We start from the raw sequence: 13,156 nt of genomic DNA, 5'->3' as shown, positions 1-13,156 counted from the left end.
CTCAGTTACGGACAAGACGTAGACGCTTCCACCAAGCAAGCGGAATGAAACAAAACATACAGTTGTAAATGACAAGTAAACTTTTTCACCCTTTGAATAATTTGATTTTTCATTTATTTTCATGTAGGAGGAAGTCCTGAAAGGGCGAATTAATTTTTGCGCAACACAAGGCCACAATTTTTTTTGTTTTCTTAGTGCATAGATTTCAAGCTTTTTCACATCGTGGGAGAAACTACAAAATGTTTCCACACCTAGTTACTCCAACGGCATTTTAAAACTGAAGTAAATATTTTTCGCTGTAACGATAACCGTGCTGATAGAATTGCGATGCAATTGACAAACAACACTACTGTTGCTGTCATCGATACACAAGCATAAAATGCTCGGTTAATTAAAAATAAAAAAAAATACCCAGGAAATTACAGAAAAATCCGCAACGAGATGCTGTTTTTAAACACCGCGGAAAAACCATGCACTCTGCAATGCCATATTGGGTACCTTAATCGGAAACCCCCTTGTCAGCTAGCATGCACCGGTAGCGATGTCGCAAAGTACGTTGTATGGCCGTAATCGGTGACCTCTGGTACTAAGGCACTCTATGAATGAGGTATTTCCAGAGGTCAGTGTTTGTTTAATTTTCATCGACCTGTCTTGTCTGTAGTTAAATAATACCTGCCTCGATTTACAATAGTTCCCCTTCCAATGTGACTTTATTTCGAATTTGCTTCACCAGCGTTTGGGTTATTGAGTAGTAAAAACTGCGAATAGCCGTTGTGTAGCAAAAAATAATAGGGCCCATTTCAACCGGGTCATCTACCTTCGCACGGTTCAATTCACCGAGTAACGCGGAAACTGCGTCATAAAAAGTATTTTTTAAAGATTTAGGGGAAGGTAAATTTAGACTCACCCCCCCCCCCCCCAATGGCGATCGCTATGTTTATATAACTGTATGAATATCTCATCGGCTTTACGTAATACATTGTGCCGCTCCCTCAGTTGAATTGATAACAGACTTTCCCTCGAATTGTAAATATTTTGTTTTATTTTTTTACCTGACGATTACACATCAACAAATGTTGGTGTATGGTGTATTTCTATGAGTTTCTTTTACACATATGAAGCGAATGAATGATTCGTTCTATCACTTTTTTTTACAAAATGGCGATTATCTCAGTTTTATTTTTTACTCAAAATTTCAACTTCAAACTATTTAACTTCTAGACGATTCAATTGTTTTCAATGACTTTTTTCAGGATTGATTATTCATGTCTATCCTAAGTAAATGCTTCGTATGGTTTACATTTTGATTTATAGTAAAATAACATATTAGTGTTTGTTAGAAGAAACAACAAATACTTTATTCTACTCAATATATATTCGAGTATATACTCGAAGCGCATGACATTACTTGTATTGCCAAGACACCACTTACGAATACATGGGCGATTCCTAATTACAAAATTATGTCAACATTATGTTTGCTTTATTTAGTAATTATTCAAATCAAAGTACTTATCACACAACTTTGTGCTGTTCTGTAAGTGGTAACTTGTGTATATCTCGTTTATTACCTGTTAGAAATGTGATTAAAATAATAACAAGTGTGTCTAGATCTATATTATGTCTATACCTTTTATAATATCTTAAGGTAAACATTTAACATATATATATATATATATCTTTAATTTGTTTAAAAGATTCCTCTGATTAGTAAATAGCGGCCTCACTCAACAATATTTAGAATGAGTGGTTGGTCAAAAGTTTGATGAGTCAGGTGCATCTATTGGCTAAGATTGTTGTACATAGATGCAAATGAGTATAGGAACCTTTAATGTTGTATGGTGTACTAGGAGGGGTGGAGGATTTAATGTTTGTATTGACTGGTTGTAATGCGGTATCTCGTTGTTTTCAGGATGCAGCCTGATATTTGTTGCTTTCTTGGTTGTTCAATTGTGGCTAAAATGTGTGTGGTAGGTGGAAGATGTGTTTATTGTTTGTTGAGTCATTGTTCAGACACCCTGCAGCTTGAAATGTTATGGTCCAAATCCAAATTCGATATGGCAGTGTTGAATATATGTGCGATGTGGCAGTGTCGTCTAAAAACATGGCATCAAACTGATTTCTGTTTATTTATTTACTGTTGTAAATCCTGAGAACTAGCCATTGAATATGTTGTCGGGAATTAATGGTTTTCTGAACAAGCTTTATTAATTATTGCTGGCAATATTCCAGTATGAAATGGGAGCAAACTGTGACACCAAATCTAGTCGTTGTATTGTTATGCTTCTAAAATATACTTTTTTTTTAAATAAAATAAACCAAATAGAAATATTATGTGTATGTTTGTACGGGGAAACATGCTGGCCCACTCAAAAATATAAAGAAGTGAGGTCTGCAGTTCTTTTTTTTTAATTTTTTTTATTTGTGAAAAAATGGTATGTTACAGAGTGTAAACAATAAAATACTCACGGTGCAAGGCAAGTTCACCAACATGTCTATTCTCTTGCTTGAGTGTGAAAGTACATGGTTTAGTGACTACCTCTTATGTTTTTAAATTTTAGAATTTCTTTTATTTGGGAAGGTTCTTCTATAAAAAATAGAACAGATGTAATGAATTAATTTTAATATTTTATTTTAATTTCAGAACTAAAGCTCAATCACTGCCTGAGAAATCATATATCGCACAAGTATTTCACTGCGCCTATGCTACAAAATCTATAGGAACAAGTTAAAAGTCATCCCATAGTACATTCTCCATAGCATTCTTAGAATTGTACACTAGGTGGTTCTTGTTGCATTGTTGCGGTGTAGCTATTGGTTACAGAAAAATGTTAGGTACCGCTGAGATGGACAGGCTATGGTGCAAATCATTAAAAAGAGAAGGATATCCTCACAGTGCAATGATATCAATAAACTTATGACAGTCATAGAAAATAATTATCGCTACACTATACCTACCTGAAGTTCAAAATGATATTGCTGATTCACTCTCCCATTCTCTATCATTGCAGATATTCCGGTACCTGGTTCTCATACTGCAGAAAACACGTGGTCCACCATACTCCTAAGCCCAGGAGATTAGACAATTGCGGAATTGATTGGTGACATAGAATACTAGACAAGTATACTGGATTATCATATTTTATCAGATTTAATTTGCATAATGTTATGTGCTCAGTGACTTGTCTTCCTATGATTTCCGAGAATGTGATAATGGTCTTTGTAACAAATTTTTCAGACACGTGCACTTGAGTGCGAGATCGAGATCACCTTTCACAGCAGATGTTGCAGCACGTTGTTTTGAAACACTTAGAATACGTGTATTCACATCATACATGCATACCATGCTTTTTAAATGATGCTGTTTTGTCTTTGGCTGTTTATCATGTGCTGTGTCTAATCCATTTTTGGTTCAATACTGAATTTATGTTTGGAAGACGTTACATTCACTACCAGCGTTTGTGCCTTTCTCAGACTTAAAACGTATAACACAGAACATTGCCATAAAGACATTGTCATAAATCAATAACGATCAATTGTGCCCCATTCAAGCCTTGCATACTTACTTACTTAGCAAGCCAGGGAATTTCACCCAATGCCAGCTGGATAGTTTTTTTTTACAGTATGTGCGTCAGTTATTAAGCTGTACTTGATTTGGATGCATTTCTATACCCCATGGCATTCATTTCGTTCGGTGCAGCATCCGCGGCAAACAACGTGGGCATTCCTGAAAAACCTGATCATGAAGCACTTCGTCGTTGGACCTTGAATGTTATACAAGACACATCTGTCTCTCAGGTGAATGTTTAAAGCGAACATAAATGCGGCCATAATTTATAGTTGTGTATATTTTAAACTATATTCGAAATAATATTGCAGTGGTTTAATTTCGTTTTAATTATAACTGTAGCTTGGAAAGACATGTGAAGTGCTTGCAATTAAACACCATGGAGTCCATTCATGGAGGGGAATGAATAACGATCCAACATATTCAACATCCGGGTACTTTTCAAAGCTATGACGTTTTAGTATCTGATTGCATTCGTATACGCCATTGTACATAGCTGTTCATGCTGTCAATCATTGTGTACTACTAGTATAGACTCAACTTTTATATGCACAATGTGCTTTTTATAACTTGGGTTAGAGCATTATGCGTTTGAAACACAGTGTGAGATTGGAAGCCCAATTGCGTTAAATTACTGTACTTCCCCATCCTGGTTGGACACTTCTTGGCTATGTGACCCAACTCACCACGAACATAACATCGACCTGGGGCCGTCGCACTGTCTTGTCACGGGGTTCAGGTTTGAAAGCTTGGGCACCCTCACCAGACACTGGCACCATTGCATCTTTGACTATTAATCTCTCCTTCATCAGTTCTATGACATCGGCTTGCTGCTTCAACAGCGCCATCATAATCTTTTTCTCTGCATCATCATGTTGCCTATCATCATCACGATCATCCAGCCAGTGATACATGACCCTTGACAGCAGCAGTCTTGTTACTCCTTGTCCTGTCAGAGCATTCCTGCTCATCCTGCTCAGCCCTGAGAGTCTCACACCATAGTTGTTGAAAGGTCAACATCTCTGTTGCGCATATTATGCCAAAAAACAGTTCTAAATGTCTGGTCTACCTCGGCAGCGGCAATGCCTCCGCGCGAGCACGAGTTGCAAGCGCATGCAGTAGTCCTTTATACCTTCACCTTCCCTCTGCCAACTGTCCTTGTAAAACCTCTTTAGTACCATCGAACCACTCTCCACCTGGCCATAGGAATTTCCAATGTCGAAATGATGTCACCAATGTGCGCATCTTCACCCATATTCATAACCAATTCATCCTTCAACGACGCCTTTATTTCGGTATTCAACATGCTTAGTGACAAAGTCTCGTCTTTCCTCAAGCAATCAATAGCATACTTCCATTGTCGGAAGGCCACATCCCCCTTGCATTGGTCACTGCTGGAGAATGTAGGCACATGAGGTCTTACGTTTGCACCAGGGCCAATGCATATCGGATGCGTTCTCCCCATTCAATGCCATTCGCAGGTGGTGTTGCACTTTTCAGCATTTCCATTACAGGGCATTCAATGATGCTTTCCCTCAGGCAGACTCCGTCACGCAGACTACCCATCTCACGAGAGCGACGTTCACGTTCCTTGTGCATTACCTCCTTGAGAATCTCGTCAGTTTGTCTCTTTTTAAGCTCCTTGTCTACCAATCTGTGGGCTCTCTCGTGCAGCTCAGCGGCCTCACTCTCATCGAGCAATTGCCTGTATATCTTGGTACGTTACATATTACCCGACGCAGGTGATGGTACTGTTCCACCCCACGCAGGTGTATCCAAAAAAGAACCACTTTCTGCCATTTTGACCAATGTATACCAATAACCAAAAAAAGATAAGAGCCAACACAAGAGTATTCAAATTGATGAACTACTCCACCACAAGCACAAAGTGAACCCAATTCCACAACCGAATAACGACTGATCATCCTTGACTGTAAACCAACAATGGACGGTTTCTGTTCCACTCTTGCTCCAATGTAACCGAACAACGATCCACACGCACAAACACCAATTTTGTTGTACAATTACCAACCGAGCCAACACATTTGGGCGCCAATTTGCCACCATCGCTCTCCAGCTTTCATGGGACTCCGACGGGGTGAGGCAGATTATGAAACCTCCGTTCACCAGTCCAAGAACAGACTTGAGGGTCTGAAGTAGAGAAGTTGGTATGCAGATACAGTCAGGGAATGAGTCAGTCAACGCAAAAATTCAGCCAACACATATATTTACTGGTTTACTCTCGATTCAATGCAATAACGTCAATATGAGCCTTACCACACAATACAATGAAGTAAAGCCTACTATTAAATTGTACACAATATTAACCCGACAGGACCTTGCAATTAAACCAGGTCAATGATCAAAATAAATCAATCCAACAGGCTAACCAAATTAACCCAGTGGCGCCTTGTCACTGGAAAAATTAAAGTACATAAAATTAACCTACCAGGAACTTGCCTAGTGATTAACTAAATTAACCTGGCAGTGCCTAACACTCAAGCCAAGCACAGTAAAATGCCTAACTGCTATACAAATAAAACACCTCGAACAAAGCAATAAATGCCGCCCACAGCAGTTCCACGCTATACAAGAAGCAGGGCGTGTGGATGAAAAAAGTTAACAACGTCCACAGAGTAAATACCAAATCCCCAACTCGGTATAAACACACATACATGTACCCAAACACGCACACAAACAAGGCGGGGTAAATACAATGATCAACACACACACAACGTCACAATAAAATCAGTAAAATCACCTCACAGCAGCAATCACAAAATGCGACTATCTGAACAGCTTAACTAATCTATCAAAGAAACTCGCTGTGGTTTCTCAAAAAGAGTGACCAAAACGAATCTCGCCAAAAAACAGCCGAAACAACATAGTGCAAAGGCCTAATACTAAACGCGCAATGGTAGAGAACTACCTTTGATAACGACCACAAGCGGCGGCCAAAACGGCCAAGGCAACGCACGGAGAAAATTCACGGGCGTGCTACGGGAAAATGACGCAATCTCGGCGGCCACAACTACACAAGACGGGAAAAAGTGCTCTCACTACCCACAAAAAGCTACAATGATGTAGATCACAAAGTCTTGATGCAACAAAAGTTCACGTGATAATTGTTCAACGTTCGATTACAATCAAAGATGCTTCGGGGCTCCTTTCCGAACAGTAATAGTTCACCTACCAGCTGCGATAAAAGTTCGGTCATGGATTGATTTAGCGTTCCAACGAGGCACCGTAACAACAGTGTTTCACGTTCCGCTTCCTACTTCTTTCTCTTTTCTTCCAAGAATTGTAGCTTGCTGCCAATGTGCCATGTGCTGTTGACCGCTCGGCGCCAGGAGAGAGAGCCCTTTCGCTCTCAGCCCTGTACACCCCCAAAACAACTAAGTCGTTCCGTAATACACAGTAAATTACAACACAAGTAATGCTCATAAAAATGTCATAAAAACTACTTTCCAAATCAACCTCTAAATATAATCACATATCCAAAAAAAGAGTATAGCGCACAGTAGCACATGTGCGACAATAGCCACACTGCATTACACTCACAACAAAGGTTCCCGAGGAAGAGGTTGGCATACAGCCAACAAACGTAATTGGAACCACAAACAGTGAGGGCCTCATATAGCTCTAACCAATTACGTGTATGCACCAGTGCACACAGACTATGGGAATACAAGCTGGCATAACCAGGGGCCGAAATGCAGCGTTAAACGAGGGTTACATATACATGCGTCATTTAATGTGATAGTAAACTGTGTATCTGGTAGATCTACTATACCTGGGTCATTTAAAGTGATAGTAAACTGTGTATCTGGTAGATCTACTTGTCCACTCAGTACAGGTGGTATTGATCTGTATCCAAATATATTACCGTAGGCTTGCATCTTGTATACTTCATATTCATATCGTAATATACCAGAAAGGTCGTTATGCCAACCACTATACTGTAAAGTTATATCACCCTGTAGAAATAATAGAAATATTAAGTAGTTGTAGTCAGGATGGAATTCTGAAAAAAATACTCTAGAAATGAAATGAGACCATGACTCTTGTTAGAATATGCCAACCTATATAAACTGATTCTAATACTACTTAGGTTCATGAAAAAAGTTGTTGGCATCCGGGCATTTTGGGTTTGTTTTGGTCGCCATCTTGGATTTCAAAATGGCCGCCATGAAATCACCTGTTTAATAAACTTAATTATCTCAGTAACTACATAAGGTAGAAATTATTTTTTAGAGTCAAAATGTATATATTTGATGCCTACGTTTACGATGATGCCATTATTTGGAGGGCTAGATTAAAACTTTTTTAGTTGAGAGCGTTTTCTTGGACAAATTGCCAATCTATAAACCTGAAGGGTATGTGAATCAATTTTCTACCAAAAGTCATGAATTCTATAACTTTCCCAGTTCGGAATATTAGATGTATCTTCTCTTCTTTATGTTTTCAGTAATGATACAGCTGTTAAAAGATGGAAGCTACTCTGTCACTTGAACAAAAAAGAGATGGAAATGGCACAGACATTGATTTCAGCAAGTGTGTTATATGCCAATGTGTATTTTCCCCAAATTCTAGCACCAGGTCTCTCAGATGCGCAATGCTACAGTCATGGGACTTGAAAAACTGATAGAAAAATCCACTGAAAGACAGAAGTATGACGATGATACATTTATGAAATTGTATGACCGCATCCATCATAATAATATGGAAAAGTTATCATCACAGCTGAAATGGCACCATTCTTGTTATTCGTCACTGACTAATGCTACCAATGTTAGATGTTTGAAAAACAAGTTCATAAACAGAATGCAGCAATCATCATCCGTTGATCCAGTTCAAGAAAGTCCTAGTGCTAAGCGACCAAGACGTATTGCTGTTGACTGGAATAAATGCATGCTCTGTCAAGAAGTGAAGCCTGTTATAAAACTATCTCAGTGTCAGACATTGGCTACTTCCAGAAAAATAATTAAATTGTCAATACGTGATAAGGTGATGCGATACAGACTTGCAGATATCTATGATCTTCCTGCTTCTGAAGGGTAATATCATTTGAATTGTTACAGAACTTTTGAGCGTCGTAATTCTAAACTAGCTGACATAGAAGGAGGAATCGATGACACTATCTTTTGTTTCCGCAACGTGATGGAAGAATTGCAAAGAGGCTTGTATAAAGGAGAGGTCTATTCTCTGAAGACTGTGTGGGACCGATACTGCCAACTGCTTATAGACAATTTAGCTATGAACAGATGCGGGCCAAACGTATGTCTTTTCCGTACCGCAGTACAAGAAAAATAAAAACCAGAAATTTCGCTACATTCATTTTGTTACTAAATACTTTACGTTATTAAATGGCTATGCTAATCATAACAGATCACGTAAGTACCGCGTAACACGTAAATAAATAAACTAATTGTTTTTAGTACCCATATCTGCATAGGTACATTCAGGACTAACTTTAAAAGACAATGGGGGTGTATAGTGTAACATCAACACTGCAATTTTTCATTTGAGATTCGGAATAACCGTGTTTGATTTACTTATTATTTCAATATTTTTAACAGGTCTGTGACGTTTAACAACAAAAGCTTAATGTCATATATAATGGCGTATTCCATTCACATGCTCCGACTTGACATTAAGTTCAGAGATGTATTGGCCTGGCTGTTGTGGGAATGTACCATCGTTGATTGTTTGCGATGGAACATTTTTGGGTGTAACAAACATTACCTGATAACAACAAAATGACATTAGGCGAGTCTAATATAGGCTGAAAACACAGTTAAAGGAACTAGCTGCTCAGAAATCATTCATTAACGAGGAATCTCTATGCAGAATTTTCAAATTTGATGAAAAACTACGAAAGGAGAAAAAATGCAAGGCACGAGCAGATGTGATTGCCATAGATTTAACAGAGCATAATAGGTAATAAGAATTTTAGGGAACTTCAGCAATAACTCGCCAATTTATGTCATTGTTCTTAGACTTTTTGATTATTGGATTTACTCCTGCAATTCTACATTCCTGAAAAAAAATAATGGCCCACACATCACTGCCACTTTGTTTTCTCAACCTCATTTTGTATGCTATATATTCATTAACCCAGGCAAACGAAGTTACGTGAAGGCAACTCGCTAAAGCGTGTACTGTGAATCAGCTGCCATTTTGTCAGGATTGCCAAATCTACACAGGTAATACTTTTATGGACAGAATATTTGTTTATCAAGGACTGGTGTTTTAGGCTATGAGTTTTACATCCCTTCCTATACCTTGGAATTTACAGTATTTTGTCCACCTGTTCTGGATTTGAATTGATGACCAGCCATGAATCGCCAAAACACCCATCAGTATTGTCAAGACAAGATTTCCTGCTGGCACTATAGTTATGGTATATGACAATACTTCACCAATATTATCTGAATAGGTTAGTGAAGCTATTGTACTATAATTTACAGCATGTGATATGTGTCTTGAAATATTCGCTATTTGTAATTAATGAAAACGTAATGAACTTTATTCGAACTGTATTACAAAGGGTATCAACACAAGGGTACAAACAAGAGTAACTTACATTCCTATACTTGCTACTTCTTGTCGGGCTATGGAAATTATGAGTGATTTGTATGTTTATGTATGTATGCCATAGAGGGTGACTGACATTAGGGAAAACAGCTTTTTATTTTGAATGTGTTTCTTCCTCATTCAGTGAAATGTGTTAAAATTTGATTGTAATTGCCTAATCTGTCAGACCAGTCAATATCAATATTCAATCACCCTGGTCACTTGGGCTCGTGGTCTGTATCATGGTAACACGTTGTGGGTATCCGAATTTGGTAATATCTTTGTCCTTCTTGGTTTGTGCACCGAAACCATGTCATCCAGTCTCAATCCTGTGTATTGTATGACCAGTACGATATCAACTTGTCATTCAACCATATTTCGTAACATGTAAACAGTTTTTGGCAACTTCAGTTGTAGTAATACACGGGGCACATAGCCAGCGTGGTGCCTTTGCCTTAGTGGTTCGTCAATGTGTTGAAGAACTTGTTTCTTTATTGTTTATAATTAGCTCTGATTAAGTATAACCGTTTGAAATTTGTTCATGTGTATCATAATCACCGATTTATTAATCGGGCTAAGTAATTGTGGTATTTGTAGTCGTGGTGCATGTGTGATTGAAATGTACATTGAAAGATATATCTATTTCGCAGGTGCATGATATTTCACGGCATCGGAATGTATTCTATTTTTGTATCGAGTATGTATTGTGTATAGACGAAACGTATGCTCGAATTCTATTTTGTATCAGGTATTCACAAAGAAATTGCATTAAATTTGTACCATTGAATATTACGTAATTTAAGAAAGGTTGAGCAGTCAATTTCATGAAGGCCAAAAATTCAGCCTGGAACGCCCACGGCGCATCCAAATAACACGCTTTAATTGCCTTAATTTTGCAGCTTTCATTTTAAGTAATTAACCTGTTAACATTTTCTATCTTTCTACAGTTTTGTATCAATGTTCGATTAAATGACGTCACAATGTCTCACAGCCTTGTTTCAGTAACACTGTACAGAATTTGACTTTTTCCATTGCTTCTTGTATGAACTTTCGTTGGGTGAAACTGTATCATATGCTGTGCAATGATTGCGACGACCTGAAGCATCGGAAACCGCCAAATTTATTATGTATATGGATAAGTTTTTTGACTATCTCAATGTGCCATGCAAGGAGAAGCATATGAGGAAAAGTAAATCGAACCTGGCTAAAGGTTATATAGTGTTAAATAAAAAAAACAATATAGTTTGTAAGTTCAATTTTGAAGCTGTAGTACTTGATAGTAAATACAATTGTATCAGTTGTTCATATAGATTTTATTTTTAGTGGTTTGAAGACGATTTCCTGGATTACTTCAGTGAGTGGCAAGAAAGAGTTGAACGAAGGCATAGCAATTTTACAACATCTCGGAAAAAAGAAGCACTTGATGGTTTTGAAATGTCAGGTAAGTTTCACCAACCCATAACAGTCTGAAACAAACTGTTGATTACTATTTTTTAAAGAATGTTCAAAATATAAATTCGGTCACTTCCAGCTCATTCAAGTTCCTGTAGCTGTAAAAGTAGAAAGTGCCATAGAGACCTTGATCGTGCAGGTCCATTATACGTGTCCTATGTACAGGTTAAGATTGGAACAGTCCGCAATGAATGGGTGAATTGTATCTCATTTATTTGTCTGGCAAGTAATGGGAGCATCCAGATCTGTACTTTCAGGGATGCCTTGAACCTCAACTGTAATTGTACTGACAATTCCCAGACAGGGTACCCTCCCCTGAGTAATGGAGAATCAATTTGTCGCTGTATGAGTAAATAAACTACGAACCTAGTGTGGAGTTAAACGACTGAAGCCTCGCACATCCTTGTAAACACCAGTGGACCCAACCATATACATACATTAAATTTGTAAGTCATTTTTTACTGTAAACTTCAATAGGGTGTGAAGGTGTTTGCCAGATATGCATTCCTAAGACAAAGAGCCACCATGTACATGTAGCCATTCGGTCTTGCACACTGGCTTATGAAGTGTGGTATTCTGTGAAAAGTGGCGGTGGAATCAGAGGTTGCACCTCTACCATATGATCTCAGATTTTCTGGTGTCAACAGTCTTAGTGGTAATAGGTGATTTTCCGCACAATTGCGAGATCTCGCGAATTGCATGAAACACGCGTGCCGAACGTCTGCCACAAAAATCGAACGATTTGATTTTTAACTAGAATTTCTTTATTTCGTAGCTCACATCGAACGGACGATCTTTGAAAGGGCAATATTCCGTTTGAATACCCTTACTTCATCGAAATTTGTCATAATAAAATGTGTACAGTACATTATGCAAATATTGCCCTAAATAATTTTGCGTTTGTCAAATCCCACGCGATGTTCGTCGTCACTACGACGCTATGACCTTTGTTTGTTCTATTTTTACGTTCGATTTCACGCATAACGCGGGGTCTCGCATTGACCGGAAAATGGTCTATTACATTATATATAGGTGTGAATTAAAATGTGTGACATCTTTCACTGGACCATGTGTGATGTTGATAGATTGCTCTTCTCACGTGTGTTCAAGCATGAAGTCTGTGACCAGCTCACTTGAAAACTAGCGACAAATTGTTGCCCTAGATGCAAGTCGGCGGCGATGACAGTATGGCCAAGCACATGGTCTAGATACAAACCACAAAGTGTTGAATGCATGTCTGCCTTCAAATTTCAAGACTAACCATGCTCCATCTAGAGTCTGATTCAGCAACCAATCAGGCCAATGTTCCGATGAAATCCTGACAGAATAAAAGCCATGCATGGTATAAGTAGATCCAATGTGGGGTATATGCACTGCTGGCAGAGACCGAACATGACCATGTAGACTCACCACTGGCCATGCGGCTACATACCAATGAACTATCACGAATTGCAGCAAGGTCCTATCGAATAGACTAAATTGGACAAACATACCCCTCGCTTTCTACTGAAAAATCTACTGAAGTGGAAGCTAATAATATGTTAATGTTTGTCCTAGCTT

Source organism: Saccoglossus kowalevskii, chromosome 22, assembly GCF_978046115.1.
Source record: "Saccoglossus kowalevskii chromosome 22, keSacKowa6.1, whole genome shotgun sequence".
NCBI classification, from domain to species: domain Eukaryota; kingdom Metazoa; phylum Hemichordata; class Enteropneusta; family Harrimaniidae; genus Saccoglossus; species Saccoglossus kowalevskii.
Note: the sequence above shows the minus strand (reverse complement) of the source record.